General features: G+C 36.0%; 1 long non-coding RNA gene across 1 annotated transcript in view; it reads right to left on the bottom strand.

Annotated features, from left to right (window-relative positions):
• Positions 1-4,180: 4,180 nt before the first annotated feature.
• The window catches only part of LOC128652098 (uncharacterized), a 160,119-nt gene continuing 144,932 nt past the window's right edge, over positions 4,181-19,367 (bottom strand). Inside the window, exon 2 of the long non-coding RNA XR_008401267.1 lies at positions 4,181-5,568. This is a non-coding gene — a long non-coding RNA (uncharacterized LOC128652098). The remainder of the gene's footprint in view (positions 5,569-19,367) is intronic.

Raw genomic sequence — 19,367 nt, 5'->3', positions numbered from 1 at the left:
AGACGGCCTGGCACAAAAGGATGGCAGGCAGGAGGGAGATGCAATTCAAGGAAACTAGGAGACTGATTACTGACAGTCTAAACAGTGATGATTGACAATTTTTGCAATACTGTTAACAGAAATATGATTGCTGACAACAATTGGCTAGGTGGGCCTGGCTCACAGCAGGCTGCAAGGCAGGAGGAAAGTGCTATTCAATGGCACCAGCAAACTGAGGATTCAAATCACAGCAACTATTACCAAAAATTTTAATTTTTAATTATTAGAATACTGTCACAACAAATATGATTGGTGTAAATATTTTTTAAGTAGGCCTGGCACACAGGCTTGGAAGGCTGTAGAAAAGTGCAATTCAAAGGCACGAGCAAACTGAGGGTTAAGATCATCAACAATAAAGATTTTTTTAATTGTAATTAGTAACTATAATGTGACAAAAAATTTGGATTGGTGTAAATAGTTGGCAAGACGGCCTGGCACAAAAGGATGGCAGGCAGGAGGGAGATGCAATTCAAGGACACTAGGAGACTGATTACTGACAGTCTAAACAGTGATGATTGACAATTTTTGCAATACTGTTAACAGAAATATGATTGCTGACAACAATTGGCTAGGTGGGCCTGGCTCACAGCAGGCTGCAAGGCAGGAGGAAAGTGCTATTTAATGGCACCAGCAAACTGAGGATTCAAATCACAGCAACTATTACCAAAAATTTTAATTTTTAATTATTAGAATACTGTCACAACAAATATGATTGGTGTAAATATTTTTTAAGTAGGCCTGGCACACAGGCTTGGAAGGCTGTAGAAAAGTGAAATTCAAAAGCACGAGCAAACTGAGGATTAAGATCATCAACAATAAAGATTTTTTTAATTTTAATTAGTAACTATACTGTGACAAAAAATTTGGATTGGTGTAAATAGTTGGCAAGACGGCCTGGCACAAAAGGATGGCAGGCAGGAGGGAGATGCAATTCAAGGAAACTAGGAGACTGATTACTGACAGTCTAAACAGTGATGATTGACAATTTTTGCAATACTGTTAACAGAAATATGATTGCTGACAACAATTGGCTAGGTGGGCCTGGCTCACAGCAGGCTGCAAGGCAGGAGGAAAGTGCTATTCAATGGCACCAGCAAACTGAGGATTCAAATCACAGCAACTATTACCAAAAATTTTAATTTTTAATTATTAGAATACTGTCACAACAGATATGATTGGTGTAAATATTTTTTAAGTAGGCCTGGCACACAGGCTTGGAAGGCTGTATAAAAGTGCAATTCAAAGGCACGAGCAAACTGAGGGTTAAGATCAACACTAAAAAAATTTTTTATTTAAATTAATAACTATACTGTCTGACTGTGACAACAATTATGATTGGTGTAAATAGTTGGCTAGACGGCCTGGCACAAAAGGCTGGCAGTGGCAGGCAGGAGGTAAATGAAATTCAATGGCTCTAGGAGACTGAATTACAGTCGAAAAATTATGTTTTTTTTTTTTTATTATTTATTACTGTTACAAGAATTGTGATTGGTGCCACTAATTGGCTACTTGGGCCTGGCAGATATGAGTCGTGGATGGTAGGTAGGGCAGCAATTTAACACAGTATTCTGTGTAAGTGACAAAAACACAGGACTGATAGAAAATTAAGTTACATTACACTAGCAAAATATTTTAAAATTTTAGATTTTAATATTAAAATTATGTTAAGAAGTGCAATGCACATATGACTCTATGAGTGGTCGCACTGGCTGGCTGCTACGTAGGGCAGCAATTATAACAACAGTATGCTGTGTAAGTCATATAGACAGACACAGGCCTGATAGAAAATACAATTAGATTACACTAGCATAATGATTTAAAGACTTTTTTTTGGAAATTTTAAGAAAAAAGTTAAGCACATACATATGAGTCGTGGCTGATAGCCTTGGAAGGGCAGCTATTAAAAACAGTAGGCTCTGTATGTCGGATACACACACGCCTGATAGAAAATACTATTAGATTACACTAGAAAAATGATTGAAATTATTTTTTTGGGGGGGAAATTAAAAAAAGGTTAAACACATATGAGTCGTGGCTCATAGACTAGGGAGGGCAGCAAGTAAACACAGTAGGCTCTCTATGTCAGCAAAACACACAGGCCGGATAGAAAATTATATTAGATTACACTAGCAAACAAATTTAAACTTTTTTTTTTTTATATTAAAATTAAGGTGAAAGAAAAATAGATATGAGTGCTGGGTGGCTGCCTGGCACAGACCAATTAACCAAAAGACTGAAAAAAAAGAGGTATATTAATGCTGAGTGAGCCTGACAGACACAGGCATGATAGTAAATGTAATTAGATTACACTAGAAAAATATTTTTTTGTGTTTTTTTTTTTTAAATTAAAAATAATGTTATAAACGGATATTAACACTGCTGGCTGCTGGCTGGTACAGAGCAATGAACCAGAGTATATGCTGTGTGACACTGGCCTGATAGAAAATGAAAAAAAATTACACTAGAAAAATAATTATATTTTTGGGTTAGTTAAATTTAAACTAATGTTGTTAGGGAGATATCAGTGGTGGCAGTAGTCACAGCATATGCTGTGAGCCTTAAACACACAGCTGAAAGCCAGACAAATGCTAATAAAAAAGAAAAAAAAAAAAAAACGGCACGAAATATAGCCCTAAAAAGGGCTTTTTGGGGTGCTGTGCTTGCAGCAGAGATGAGTGGAGTCCTTCTGGACTGTAAATACACTAGCCTAGCTATGTTTTTCCTATTAATGTCAGGAGCAAAAACACAACACGTCCTCTCATTAAAAAAGCAAGGTCGTTATGAGTCTAAAATGGCGGATTCCGAGTAGCTGGGAGTGTCTGTGAGGGAGTGTCTGATGTTGATTGGCTCTAATGTGTCAGGCGGCTGTGACATAAAGGGTCAAAGTTTCCACAATGATGACACATAGGGGCGGATCGAACATCGCCATGTGTTCGCCCACAAACGCGAACGCGAACAACCTATGTTCGCTGTGAACCGTTCGCGGGCGAACAGTTCGGGACATCACTAGTGTGCGTTTCAGGGCCTGCCAGGGCACAGTGTCACACCAGTGCAACTCATATCTGGTGTAACAGTAGTGTACATTAATAAAAAAATACAATTTTGAGTGTAATAGATTGAATAGCAGTTAGTTGTCTGCACGCGTGTGTGTCAGGCCTACAGCATCTACTCTGCCAACTTCTGCCAGTGCACAGTGCCATTCATATCTGTTGTCACAGTAGCTTGCACTTATAGTACCACTAATCGAAAAAAAAATGACAGGCAGAGGCAGGCCACCCCGCAGGGGCCTTCGTGGTCGTGGTGCTGCGATTACCTTTGGCCCTAGAATAATGCCCAGTGTTCAGAGGCCACGTACCCTGAACTCGAAAAGTTCTGAGGACATAGTTGACTGGCTAACACAGGACACCCAATCTTCTACATCTTCCGCTCGGAACCTTGACGCACCATCCTCCTCCAGCTTAGCTTCGGGCACCTCTCAAGTTACCACTCGCCCGCCTGCCACCACCACCAACACTAGCACCACAGTCGCTTCACTTGATCTGTCAGAGGAGTTATTTACACATCAGTTGGAAGAAATGAGTGATGCGCAACCATTATTGCCAGAGGATGTAGATTACAGTGATATGTCTCAGTCGGGCAGCATTACACACATGGACGTACGGTGTGATGATGATGATGTTGTACCCGCTGCGGGAGTTTGGTCTGTCACTGTGAAGCGGGCGTAACCCTTACACTACCTGATCGATACAACATCATACCTGATGTTTTAAAGCACGTTATTCCAAACAATTTAGGAATGTTCAGTGATTTATGCCCTTTATGGATTAAAACCAGACTCTGCATCAACTATGTAATTTTCCATGGGAGTTTTGCCATGGATCCCCCCTCTGGCATGCCACAGTCCAGGTGTTAGTCCCCTTGAAACAACTTTTCCATCACTATTGTGGCCAGAAAGAGTCCCTGTGGGTTTTAAAATTCGCCTGCCTATTGAAGTCTATGGCGGTTCGCCCGGTTCGCACGTTCGTGAACATTTGCGGAAGTTCGCGTTCGCCGTTCGCGAACCCAAATTTACATCACTAACCTCTAATTGTAAATTACTTATTTAATAAATATTGGGTTAAAGTTGCATGGGACAATTGCATTGACATAACATATATCAATTTAATTTACAGGATCAGACATCAGTCCCCCATAGCCTGAGTTTAAACAAAAACAATATTTGTCAGCAAGTATGGTATGGAATAACACAGACCATAAACCATACAAAGAGTTAGAGTTAGTAGTTGAGCAACAAGAGACACAGTCCATGATGACAATTGTTTGGCAAGTTGAAGCACAAGTATGCCATATCAAAGTCCATAGGCTGTTAATAGTGTTCCACAACAAGAAAAACTATTTGACAGTACAACAATACTACAATTATTTCAGCCATTAACAATCAAACCTCTTAAAAAATATGTTCTAGAAAATAACTGGCATGATGAAATATTTATGCTATATCTAAGAATTTCATAAATGTGTAAAAATTACATATTTACACCAGAAGGGGAAAGAACAAACAGAGAACTAGTGAGGTCCATAATGTCTGCATTAAACTAAATCACCCACAGAAGTCTCCAAGTACAGAGGCAGGTGGTGAGCCTGGCTTAAGGGTTTTAGATATAGTTTCCCTCACATGCATACATAAAATACAATACCAACCAATACCTTATTAAAATTCATGTTTGCTCTCCATATTAGTTATGAATCTCAAACATTTTAGTATAAATTTATGTAATGAATCCAGATATACAATTTGCGCATGAGTGATGAACAAAAACCCTCAGAATTTAGGAGTAGAAGGAGGGATGTGAAGGACACTGACTCCTAGAACGGAGCATGGCTCTAGAGGCAGAAGAGACAGCAGTTGTTGGAGGGCAAGAAGCTCGAAGCAACAGTCTTAGGAAGGTACTGAATCAGGGGAGGCACCACCAGTGTGCTCTGTGGTGCTGGAGCCCCTCTTCTGTTCAATGCACACCATCATTCTCTCCAACAGGCTGGTTTGTCTGCTTGTTCCAGTAATATTTGCCTACAGTACTCTGACCATCTGCCTCTGCACTTGGAGACTTCTGTGGGTGTATGTGTTAAAAGAGAACATTACGGTCCTTATTTGTTCCCTTTCTGCTCCTTCCCCTTGTGGTGCATCCTGTGGTGATGTTGCAGCCTGTAGTGAAGGTGCAGGTGAAGGGGATGGTGGTGGAGGTGGCATAAAATGTTGGGGATGCCATCCGGGTTGGGAGAGGTCCAAGGGCTGAGAGGAAAGGGCCCGTGCTGTTTCTTCTCCCAGGCTGAGCAGGGTGTAGTCATCTCTTAGTAAGGGACACATTTTCTATTGGTTGGGGGATGGGGGGCTGATCCAATCCTACATTACAAAAGTAAGGTCCACATCATCCTCCAGGAATTGCAAGAATGATCTTCCATGGGAGGACCAATCTTCTTCGACCTGAGGTTCCTCCTCATGAAGGGCCGCTTCATCCTGCTCTTGCAATGCTGCATGAAAAAACAGAAATAAAAGATAAATTTTTGATCAGGCTATACAAATATCTTCACTCTAAAGAAAGTTAACAAATAATAAATATATTTTTTAAAACCAGAAACATGTTTAAAATCAAATGGCTAGATTACAAGTTTTGCGTTATGAGGGGTGCGGTACTAACTTGCACGTTATTGTCACCGCTCACTTACCTACAGCGCTGGTATTACAGGTTTTCAGAAACCCGGCGTTATTAGGCAAGAAGTGAGCGTAGAGCAAAATTGAGCTCTATACCGCACTCCAATACCAGCGCTGCTTAAGTCAGCGGTGAGCTTGTTTTACGTGCTCGTGCACGATTTCCCCATAGACATCAATGGGGAGAGCTGGCTGAAAAAAAGCCTAACACCTGCAAAAAAGCAGCGTAAAGCTCAGTAACGCAGCCCCATTGATTCCTAGGGGAAAGAAAATTTATATTTACACCTTACACCCTAACATGAACCCCGAGTCTAAACACCCCTAATCTTACACTTATTAACCCCTAATCTGCCACCTCCGACATCGCCAACACCTACATTATACTTATTAACCCCTAATCCGCCGCCCCGACATCGCCGACACCTACATTATACTTATTAACCCCTAATCTGCTGCCCCCAACATCGCCGACACCTACATTATATTTATTAACCCCTAATCTCCCTTCCCCAATTTCGCCGCAACCTACCTACATTTATTAACCCCTAATCTGCCACCCCCAACATCGAAGCCACTATAATAAACATATTAACACCTAAACCGCCGCACTCCTGCATCGCAAACATTAGTTAAATATTATTAACCCCTAATCTGCCGCCCCTAACATCCCTGCCACCTACCTACAATTATTAACCCCTAATCTGCCGCCCCCAACGTCACCGCCACTATATTAAATTTATTAATCCCTAAACCTAAGTCTAACCCTAACCCTAACACCCCCTAACAAATATAATTAAAATAAATCTAATTAATAACTAAATAATTCCTATTTAAAACTAAATACATACCTGTAAAATAAACCCTAAACTAGCTACAATATAACTAATAGTTATATATTTTTATTTTACAGGCAAGTTTGTATTTATTTTAACTAGGTAGAATAGTTACTAAATAGTTGAAATAATAACGACCCTTTGATGCTATATATTTTACTCAAGCATATAGGATAAACACAAAGTAGAAGAACCTATTGGTACCCACAGAATACTGCTAGTCCAAAGTGGAAACTGCATCTGATCCAATCAGCAGCACTAGTCACACAGCTGAATTATGCAACTAGTACTTATTTGATCATCAGCACTTTCAGCAAGGGACCAGTAGTATTTGATATTTTTAGAAATAAATATTCTCAAACATGTTTCTGTTTAAACCAAAAAAAGAATGATTTATTTTATTAGCTAGTAGATCTGTCTCTCTACAACAGAAGAGCAGAAATTGTGCCTTACGATTGAATATGTAATTTTTTCCATTATTACTCTTTGTTTAAAGGGACAGTCTACACCAGAATTTTTATTGTTTTAAAAGATAGATAATCCCTTTATTACCCATTTCCCAGTTTTGCATAACCAACAGTTATAATAATATACTTTTAACCACTGTGATTATCTTGTATCTAAGCCTCTGCAAACTGCCCCTTTTTTCAGTTATTTTGACAGACTTGTAGTCTAGCCAATCAGTGCCTGCTCCCAGATAACTTCACGTGCATGAGCACAGTGTTATCTATATGAAATATGTGAACTAACACCCTCTAGTGGTGAAAAACTGTTAAAATGCAATCTGAAAGAGGTGGGCTTCAAGGTCTAAGAAATTAGCATATGAACCTCCTAGGTTAAGCTTTCAACTAAGAATACCAAGAGAACAAAGCAAAATTGGTGATAAAAGTAAATTGGAAAATTGTTTAAAATTACATGCTCTATCTGAATCATGAAAGTTTATTTTGGCCTAGACTGTCCCTTTAAACATAGATCCCTAACATGACGCCATTGTAAGATAGACAATTTAAAAGAACATAATATAAGTAAAAATATGATTTAATAAAATTATATTAACTTTAAAAAGTTACCTTTTCTATATAAATCATGAAAACTAAACATTTTCAATAGCATGCCTTTTATGTCTATATATGTAATTACCTTTCTTTCATTTGCATGATATAACTTTTTTAATACAAAAAAATATTAAAAATAATTCATATAAATGATTCAAAGGAATTAAATATACTGTAAAATATATTTATATATTCTATGGATTATTTAGAATATTTTACAGTATGTTTAATAATTTTTAATAATTTATATAATTTTTTAAAATATTTAATTTGTAATATTTCAATAGAAAATATTCTGCTTTGTGACGAACATTGGAATGTGAAATATTAATTTCATGTCGGGTTAGCGCACTTGAGAAAACACAATCGATTTGTGCACAAGTTGGGTGTTCTACACATAGAAATTTTTATTTTTTATTTTTAAATATACTTTTTATTTTTAAATATATGTTTCTATATATATTGGATACTGTTCATGTAAAATCATATCTATACCTATATATCTATAGGAATAGATATGCAGGTATAGGTAAATATATATATATATATATATATATATATATATATATATATACACACAGGTATACCTCACTCATACAGCAGGTTAGGGACCGGAGTCCCGCTGTAAAGTGAAAACTGCCTTAAAGTAAAACAATGTTGTTTTAGTTTTCTTTTCACTTGCCAGTATGTTTAAAAACTTGAAAACATGTTTGAACTAACATATATTAGGGGTGCAATAGTGCTACGTTTATTTTAACACTAGCACAGCACAGTATTCAATAAAAACTGTACCTGTAAAATAATGACAATTACAGTAGTAAAATTTGCCCGACTGCAACACTGATACACAGATTGCACTGAAATGCTGTAAACAGAATGAACTGTGCATAACAAAATGGTGCCAGTCACTTTTCTTGCAATCTCACGAGTACAGTGATGTTTCAAAATCATTAGAGGTTGAACCTTAGCTCCACAAAGCGCTGTATTAGCGAAGCACTGTAAAGTGATGTATACATGTATACTGTATGTATATATATACTGTATATATATATATATATATATATATATATGTATATTTGTTTTTTGTACTACTTAAAGGGACACTCAAGTCAAAATTATTTAAAGGGACACTGAACCCAATGTTTTTTCTTTCATGATTCAACTAGAGCATGAAATTTTAGGCAACTTTCTAATTTAATTCTATTATCAATTTTCTTCGTTCTTTTGCTGTCTTTATTTGAAAAAGAAGGCATCTATGCTAAGGAGCCAGCAAATGTTTGGTTCAGCACCATGGACAGCACTTGTTTATTGGTGCTGTCCAATCAGCAAGGACAACCCAGGTTGTTCACCAAAAATGGGCCGGCTTCTAAACTTACATTCTTGCTTTTCAAATAAACATACCAAGAGAATGAAGAAAATTTGATAATAGGAGTAAAATAGAAAGTTGCTTAAAATTGCATGCTCTATCTGAATCACAAAAGAAAAAAATTAGGTTCAGTTTCCCTTTAAACTTTCATTATTCAGATAGAACATGCAATTTTAAACAACTTTCCAATGTACGTCCATTAACAAAATGTTAATGTGTCTTTTTATATTTAAAGGGACAGTAAACCTCAAAAATAATGTTATATAATTCTGCACATAGTGCAGAATTATATAACATTATATTAGCCTTATCTTTATAAAACCTAATATTCCCTTTGATTTTTTTAAAAAAATAACTGTTTTTCAGACCCACTCTCTGTGCTCTTCTGAGCGGGTCTGTTTTTATAACACAGCGCATCGGGCCAGCTGTCTAGTCACAGCCCGGTCCGACCGCGCCATTACACTCAGTGCAGCTCGCTCCTGCTGTCAGACAGAGCACAGAGAGCGGGTCTGTTTCTATTACACAGCGCATCGGGCCAGCTGTCTAGTCACAGCCCGGCCCGACCGCGCCATTATACTCAGTGCAGCTCGCTCCTGCTGTCAGACAGAGCACAGAGAGCGGGTTTAAAAAACAGTAATTTTTTTAAAAAAATCAAAGGGAATATTAAGTTTTATAAAGATAAGGCTAATATAATGTTATATAATTCTGCACTATGTGCAGAATTATATAACATTATTTTTGAGGTTTACTGACACTTTAAACTTTTTGAATCTCCAGCTCCTACTGAGCATGTGCAAGAATTCACAGAATATGCATTTGTGATTGGCTGATGGCTGTCACATGGTACAGGGGGAGTGGAAATAGACATAACTTTTAAAATTGTCAGAAAAAAAATCTACTACTATTTTTTTGAAGTTTAGACTAAGTGCTATTGCATTGTATTGTTATCTTGCATTTGTTGATGATGCAAATCTACTGTGTTGACTGGTCCTTTAAATTAGAGTTGATCTAGAGGGGTCACTGAGATACAGCAGGATTTCTTCTCTTTTTTTCTTGGAGCGCTCTTTATCCTTCTGTCACAATTGTTTATTTTACACCTAAGAAATGTATAATCTCTAGGCCACTAAAGTCCCAAATTCAATGCAATATTGGAAATCAGATGGCAGCACTCCAAGATAATAAAAGAAGTATAATTTATTTACATCTACTCCAAACAAAAATAGAACAACAACGTTTTGGGTGTTACCCCTTAATCATGTTGCATACATCACATACAAGAATTGCACCTTATAAACCACTCCCCTTAATCACAATTGACACACCTGTGTTTACAGGCTCTCAGGTAAATACAATATATACTACCACCAAGTGGTCGTTAAGAAACTTACAATATCAAACTAACATTAGCCATCTAGTGGACAAAACCATATATTGCATATATTATCCAAAGTGTACATTTAATTTTGCTTTGTTCTCATGTTATTCTTAGTTGAAAGCTAAACCTAGGAGGTTCATATGCTAATTTCTTAATCCTTGAAGGCCGCCTCTAATCTAAATGCATTTTGAAAGTTTTTCACCACTAGAGGGCATTAGTTTACGTGTTTCATATAGATAATATTGAGCTCATGCACATGAATTTACCATGGAGACAGCTCTGATTGGCTAAAATGCAAGTCTGTCAAAAGAACTGAAATAAGGGGGCATTCTGCTGAGGCTTAGATACAAGGTAATTACAGAAGTAAAATGTGTATAATTATAACTGTGATGGTTATGCAAAACTGGGGATTTGGTAATTAAGGGATTATCTATCTTTTAAAACAACAACAATTCTGGTGTTGACTGTCCCTTTAAGCATAATCTCTCTATTGCCTCCACCTCTTGGAATCTCTATATGGTCTATAATTTGAAATCTAAGTTGCGATACCTGATGTCCATTTTTTTAAAAATGTTCAGCGACTGGAGATTTAATGTATTTAGTTCTAATATTAGATTTATGTTCATTTAATCTTTCTCTTATCTGGCGAGTCGATTCACCAATATAAATACAGGCACATGGAAATTTCAGTAAATAAATAGCATTAGATGTGTTACATGTATAGTAACCTTTAATATAAAATGTCTTCCCAGTTTGAGCTGTGTAAAAGTGGAACCTTTGATCATATTGTTGCAATTCGAGCAACCTAAACAGGAGAAGCAGCCTGTATTCTTTTTACCAATAAAGGATTGTCTACTCTTTTTAACTGATCCAATATCAGCTTTTATGAGAGTATCCCTTAAATTGCGTGCTCTTCTGTACGATGGCATAGGGGGCTGTTGGAATTCTAATATCTCAGGATTACCGATACGAAGTATAGACCAATGTTTACAAAGGATCTTATGTATTTTTTTACTTAATATATGATAATCACTGGTAAAAAGCATCATTTTTTCTGTAGATTTATCTTTCCCTCAGTTTTAGGGTTTTTCAATAAGTCTTGCCTTGAGATTCTCATAACCTCAGTGATTTCTTTATAAATAAAATTTGGATCATACCCCCTTTGAATAAATGCTTCACCCATTTCTTGTAATCTAATCTCTGCAATTTCATCGTCTGAAACTATATGTCTTACACGCATTAATTGGCTTCTACGTAATGATTTCTTCAAATGTGGGGGATGTGCGCTACGTTCATGCAGGAGACTATTCCTATCCGTACTCTTTTTAAAGAGATCAATAATTAAGTGTCCCTTATGTTTAATGACTGTAGTATCAAGGAAATCTATACGTTCTTCACTATGTACCAAATTCAAGGTGACATGTCTAGTAACTGTATTAAGAGAGTTCACAAAACTAACCAGGGACCCAATGTCGCACTACTATACAAGAACGTAAGAGACAAAAATTCCTTTGTGATGAAGAAGACTATTCTACCAATCGTGTGTATAGATGGAAGTTTGATCCCATGCAGAGAGAAAGAGGCGGGACTTCCGGGTTACGATGGCGCCAACAGCAAAGGGGACAGAGGAACAGGAGCGAGACATCGGGAAACTCTTCTCCCGCGATGGGAGACTCAGAAAGAAACAACAGCACAGGCATAGAGAAAGGAGACATCGGAGAAGGCAAAAAGCAGCCATGCAGAGGAAATCGTATGAAGAAACCTGTGAAAAAATAGCTACTATCTGGCTATTTACCAACAGGTCCATATATAATAATGAGACTTGCATAAGAAAGGGGAGTCTGGTTGCGAATACTATTGATGGGACTGATCGATCCTATGATGGTCTGGTAATTAACATCTCTGGAACTGATCTTACAGATATAGAATTGGATGTGCTAAATAAGGGACTATCATTTTGCCCATTAAATTTATGTGACTTTTTTCAGTTGGAAATTGATTTGTTTAAATTCTTTAGAAATCTTAAATTTAAATAGTTTTTCTCCAAGGGTGATGGTTTTGTTCCTAAGGGGAATATGTCAGTATCCTCTACTAAGGATATGGATGGGTCAACACTTAATGAGTTAAAAATAAAAGCTTTGGGTTTGAAAAGCAAAAGCAGTTTTAATCTTGGTGTTTATGACAAAAGTGTTGATACATTTATATCTTTGGTTCACAATGATGTTAATAAAATCAAAAATAAAACAGCTAAAAATAATGTGTTAAGAAATGCCAGTAATTTTACTAAAAGGGAGGTTGAGGCTGTTCAGACTATTAAGAACAGGAAATACATTTTGCTGAAGGCAGCAGATAAGGGTGGGGCAACTGTCGTCCTTAAAAGGGACTATTTTATTGAAGAGATTAAGAGCCAATTAGCTGATTGCAGCGTATATAAAGCTATAGATTATAACCCAATTTTTGATATTGAAAGAGAGATTACAACATGTATTTGATGGCTTAATTGATGCTAAAACTGAAAAATTTCGGATTTGTAAGGACCCTAGGACATCTGTTATATATACCCTACCTAAGGTTCATAAGAACTTTAATGCCCCCCGGGACAGCCTATTAAAGCCAGCACTGGTTCTGTTATTTCCAATATCTCTATCTATTTAGATTGTATATTGTAATCATTTGTTGTTGAATCATCTTCATATATTAGGGATACAGGAGATTTTCTTAGAAAATTGGAGAATGTTTCTGTACAGATTAATAAGAGCATATTCTTTAGTTTAGATGTTTCTAGCTTATACAATTCCATTACACATTCAAGTGGAATGGGAGCAGTACAGACAACATTGTTACAATCTGGTAGATACAATAATATACAAATTGATTTTATTTTACAGCTATTGGATATTATTTTGAGATGTAATTATTTCCTTTTTCAAGAAAATTTTACATACAATTGCATGGTACAGCCATGGGATCCAATGTCGCCCCTACATACGCCAATATATTTATGAATATATATGAAGAGACTTTTGTCTATCAACATGAATTATTTTTACTATATGGCGCCACTTGGTGGAGCTATATAGACAATATATTTGGTGTGTGGATGGGCGACATTGAGTCCCTGGTTAGTGTAACTCTCTTGTGAACTCTCTTAATACAGTTACTAGACATATCACATTAAATTTGGTACATGAACGAAGCTCACATCCCCCACATTTGAAGAAATCATTACCTAGAAGCCAATTAATGCGGGTAAGACGTATAGTTTCAGACGATGGAATTGCAGAGATTAGATTACAAGAAATGGGTCAAGCATTTATTCAAAGGGGGTATGATCCCAATTTTATTTATAAAGAAATCACTGAGGTTATGAGAATCTCAAGGCAAGACTTATTGAAAAACCCTAAAACTGAGGGAAAGAAAGATAAATCTACAGAAAGAAAGTATAATTTTTGCCAGTGATTATCATATATTAAGTAAAAAAAATACGTAAGATCCTTTGTAAACATTGGTCTATACTTCATATCGGTAATCCTGAGATATTAGAATTCCAACAGCCCCCTATGCCAGCGTACAGAAGAGCACGCAATTTAAGGGATACTCTCATAAAAGCTGATATTGGATCAGTTAAAAAGAGTAGACAATACTTTATTGGTAAAAAGAATACAGGCTGCTTCTCCTGTTTAAGTTGCTCGAATTGCAACAATATGATCAAAGGTTCCACTTTTACACAGCTCAAAACTGGGAAGAAATTTTATATTAAAGGTTACTATACATGTAACACATCTTATGCTATTTATTTACTGAAATGTCCATGTGCCTGTATTTATATAGGTGAATCGACTCGCCAGATAAGAGAAAGATTAAATGAACATAAATCTAATATTAGAACTAAATATATTAAATCTCCAGTCGCTGAACATTTTTTTAAAAGCTGGACATCAGGTATCCCAACTTAGGCCTCGCTTCCATTGAGTCGTTAAAAATGGAGCCGTAAGCTACCGAAGCGGACGACAGCTAAAAGTAATTTAGGGCTCCATTTTAGTACCAGGTTTCCATTGAAATATTTTGCAGATAGCGTGCAGTCGCTCTTTTCGTGTAGCTGTAAGTTAACGTTGTGTTAACGCTTCCATCTGATGTCGGATTTCTTGAAAATCAATTAGTTGCTAAGGTAACCCGACCTTACGCTATAGAATTTACATTTAACGTCCGTGCTCCTTACCAGTGATCACCTCTCAAGAAAAATAAAGATACACTTATCCATATTTTTAAAAATCAAATACTATTTTTTAATATAATTATATTTACCACTTCATAAATATAAGTAATACATATTGCTGCCCTAGGCATAGGTCTAGTTTGCATTCTGTAGATATGTTCTTGCATATATTATTATATTTAAATATATACTGATATTTCTATTAGAATATAAGTTCAACTATTTCTATACATGAGACAACAATAAATATTACTTATAACAATTTATTTCTACATTAAAACACTTGCATTATTTGCAAGTTTTATCATTTCAATAGAAAATAGGTTTTTAAAAGCACAATTTTCCTCTTTTACACCAAGTTGAGCTGGGTGTAATATTTCTCAATGTATCGACAGCCTCCGACAGTATATTAACGGTTTGCGCTTTCATTAGAAACCTGGTATAATTTATCGATTAACGGCTTCTATTACTTTCTCTGGGACGCAAAGATTTTTTCGGCAGCCGGAGTCCAGCTGCCGATATTGAGGTATAACGCGCCATTGGAAACAGTCGATAAACGATATTGCTTTTCGACAGCATATTTAACGGTTTGCGAGTGCACGCAAACTGAATTACGACTCAATGGAAGCGAGGCCTTAGATTTCAAATTATAGACCATATAGAGATTCCAAGAGGTGGAGGCAATATAGAGATTATGCTTAAAGGGACAGACAACACCAGAATTTTTGTTCTTTTAAAAGATAGATAATCCCTTAATTACGAATTCCCCAGTTTTGCATAACCATCACAGTTATAATTATAAACATTTTACCTCTGCAATAGAGAGATTATGCCCAATGGGCATGAATAAGGATTTTGATTTATCAGTTTTTTTGTAATTCTTAGTGGGAATATTATTTTAACTTTTACATAGTAACTAATATTACTAAATTATAGCATTATTTGATGTTATACATAAGTTATTTCAAAATATTTCAATATATATTGTGTGCAATGGATCTTTTATTGTTATATATGTACACTTTGGATAATATATGCAATATATGGTTTTGTCCACTAGATGGCTAATGTTAGTTTGATATTGTAAATTTCTTAACAACCACTAGGTGGTAGTATATATTGTATTTACCTGAGAGCCTGTAAACACAGGTGTGTCAATTGTGATTAAGGGGAGTGGTTTATAAGGTGCAATTCTTGTATGTGATGTATGCAACATGATTAAGGGGTAGCACCCGAAACGTCGTTGTTCTATTTTTGTTTGGAGTAGATGTAAATAAATTATACATCTTTTATTATCTTGGAGTGCTGCCATCTGATTTCCTATATTTTACACCTAACCCATCTATGGGCCAGATTACAAGTGGAGCGCTAAATATCGCTTTAGTGCACTCCACTGTTTAATCCCAGCATTGACAAGTTGTCAGCAATGCAAACGCGAGCAGCAACTATAAATATATATGTATATTATTATATACATACAGCTAGATTACAAGTTATGGCATTTTCAGCATTAAAACAGCACCGCAGTCATTACAAGTCTTGTCGGTATAGCTGTACCGCAAGCCTTTTAGCCGGTAACGCAACATCAGTCTCGCACAAGTAAAAATTAAATTTTTTCATGGGATTTCCATGGCGCTGCCATTACGAGTTTTGCGGTGAGGCTAAAAAACCTGCGTTACAGCGTAAAACGACAAGATCCGTAACGCCATCTAAAAGCATTAGTTATGAGTTTTACGCTACAAATCTGTAACATAAAACTCATCACTAAACTGCTACAAAGTACACTAAACACCCATACACTTCCTATTAACCCCTAAACCTAACGCCCCCTAACTTTAGATTAAAATTACAATTTCCCTATCTTAAATTAAATTAAAACTTACCTGTCAAATTAAAGAAAACTAAGTTTAAACTAACAGTTAAACTAATATAATTATTAAACTAAAATTAAACTAACTACCAATTAAATAAAACTAAACTACAAATTAAAAAAATTCCTAACACTACTACTACTTCTAAAAATTACAAACTATCTAATTACAAAAAATAAAAAATACTAAATTACAAAAAATAACAAACACTAAATTGCGAAAAATAACAAACGAAATTATTCAAAATAAAAAAGAATTACACCTAATCTATTAGCCCTATCAAAATAAAAAAGCCCACCCAAAATAAAAAAACCCTAGCCTACAATAAACTACCAATAGTCCTTAAAATGGCCTTTTGTAGGGCAATTGCCCTAAGTTAAACAGCTCTTTTACCTGTAAAAAAAAAATACAAAGACCCCCCCAACAGTAAAACCCACCACCCAACCAACCCCCCAAAATAAAAAACCTAACTCTATAAAAAAACCTAAGCTACCCATTGCCCTGAAAAAGCTAAGCGACCACTTGCCCTGGAGCGTGTCCATCCTGAAGACACCCGGCGCGGAGCATCCTCTTCATATGGTCGCCGCCGTACACTGAATCTTCAATGCAAGGTACGCAATTCAATGGCATCCCTTACATTCCTATTGGCTGAAATTAGAGCTGCTAAAATCCTATTTGCTATTCAAATCAGCCAATAGGATTTAAGCAGCTCTCATTCTATTGGCTGAACACATGCAAGTGTTCAAAACCAGTCACATATGATGTGAATGCTGTCTGATATGCAGATGCAGATGGACAATAGATGGAGAGAACAAAATCAACTCTTGGGTGAGTTGGTTGAGCACTTTACACACCAGCAGGACACTGCCTCCAGCCTATCATCTGTGGCCAGCACACCAGCAGAAACACCAGAATCTGCTAAAACCAGGAGAACAAGGCAATCCACTACAGGCACCTCCGCTCCCTCATCCAAGAAGCCAAAAAATAAATAAATATTATTATAGTTCACCATAAACCTTGTCCTCTGTTATTTAATTGGCATACACTTCCATGTGAGGTGTGTTTTATTACACTAATATTGTTAAAGCATATAATATGACCTGTGTGGAAATGGTAATAAAAACATATCATGTTTATGACATATTCTTGTACTATAACTCACATCCACATAGTTGCGTATAAAGGGTACATATAGTAATATTCACTTATAAGATGTAAATCAATGTATCTCACATGCACTATAAATTGACACACGGGTATATATAATACTGATGTTACTGATAGGGTGTGCATTTTTAGGTGTTTTAAGGCTGCAGGGGAGAGGTTGTGTTGTTTGTGATTGGTTTGACACAATTGCAGAGGAGGAGTATTGATTATAATAATTAAGTGGTCAGCAAGGTTTAAAGGGACATTTTACTCATAAATGTTCATCCCTTTAATTTGTCCCCAATGATGCACTTTATCTGCTGGAGTGTATTAAATTATTTAGAAGTATTTCCTTTACCCTTATGATTGCATTTGCAATATTTTATTTAGCCTGTGGAATCTCCACCCATCCTTAAAGGGACAGTCAACACCAGATTTTGTGTTGTTTTAAAAGATAGATAATCCCTTTATTACCCATTCCCCAGTTTATACCTCTGTAATTAACTTGTATTTAAGCTTCTGACAGCCCCCTGATCATAAGACATTTTATTAATTATCTATTGACTTTCATTTTTTCCAATTAGTGCATGTGATAATAGGCAGCTTTCAAGGTCTTAGAAATTATCATATGAGCCTTCCTAGGTTTATCTTTCAACTAAGAATACCAAGAGAACAAAGCAAAATTGGTGTTAAAATTAAATTGGCAAGTTGTTTGAAATTACATGCCCTATTTGAAACATGAAGGTTTTCTTTGGACTTGACTGTCCCTTTATATATTTTGGCCTCAAGGCCAAGCTGTGTTAACACAGTGAGTAGAAGAAATTACAAATATTCAATCTACAGCAATAAAAGGTTCTCACTGTGAGAGCAATTAAACCGTGAAAAGCTTTGCCTCGGGAAGTAGTGACAATACAATAGATTGCTTTAAAAATTTAATTTTATATTTCTGTGGGGAATAAACAGTATCTAAGGCTATGATTGGTTGTCTTAAATGAGTAGGCTTTTTAAACGTATTATTTTTTATTTTTTTTAAAAACAAACAAGGATAAACAAGAACTAAATTGACTTTTTGTCTTCTTTCAACCTCAGCTATTATGTTTCTATGTTACTATGTAAGTAGGAGTATGTATGATATGTATGGCATTAATAAAAAATATATTTATGTAATGGTGAGACCACTCCAAGGTAAGGTCTTAGAGAAATCACTCTCTTTATTACATATAGGGGCATATTTATCAGGCTCCGTATAAACAGAAGTTTTCAAGAAGTTATGAAGCAGCGGTCTAAAGACCGCTGCTCCATAACTTATCCCCCTTCTCTGAGGCGGCGGACAGAAATCAACCCAATCGAATTTGATCGGGTTGATTGACACCCCTGCTAGCGGCCGATTAAACTGCTGGTGCAATGATAAATGCTGACTTTGTATCATGTCCACTCGCACATTGTTAAATATGCCCCATAGTCTGTTTCTTTTCCTTTTAAATGTTTTCTGTAAAACAAATTTGCAATATAATTTCATTATTTTATTTTATCCCCTTTCCCTGCAATTTTATCCTGGAGGTTGTAGGCTTTCCAGGGTCTGCTAAAAGTAAAAGTGCATAACATTTATAACTATCCCTAACTGGCCTCAGCAGAGAAGGAAACCTAGGTTACAACATGGTCGTTGCTTTATTAAAACTTTTACACTTTTGTTTTTAAAATGTAAACAACTAATATCCTTTTTAAAATCACATCTGCATTTCTGGATATTTTTTTATGG

This window comes from Bombina bombina, chromosome 3, assembly GCF_027579735.1.
Source record: "Bombina bombina isolate aBomBom1 chromosome 3, aBomBom1.pri, whole genome shotgun sequence".
NCBI classification, from domain to species: Eukaryota; Metazoa; Chordata; class Amphibia; order Anura; family Bombinatoridae; genus Bombina; species Bombina bombina.
Note: the sequence above shows the minus strand (reverse complement) of the source record. Positions and strands in the feature narration are given on the sequence as shown.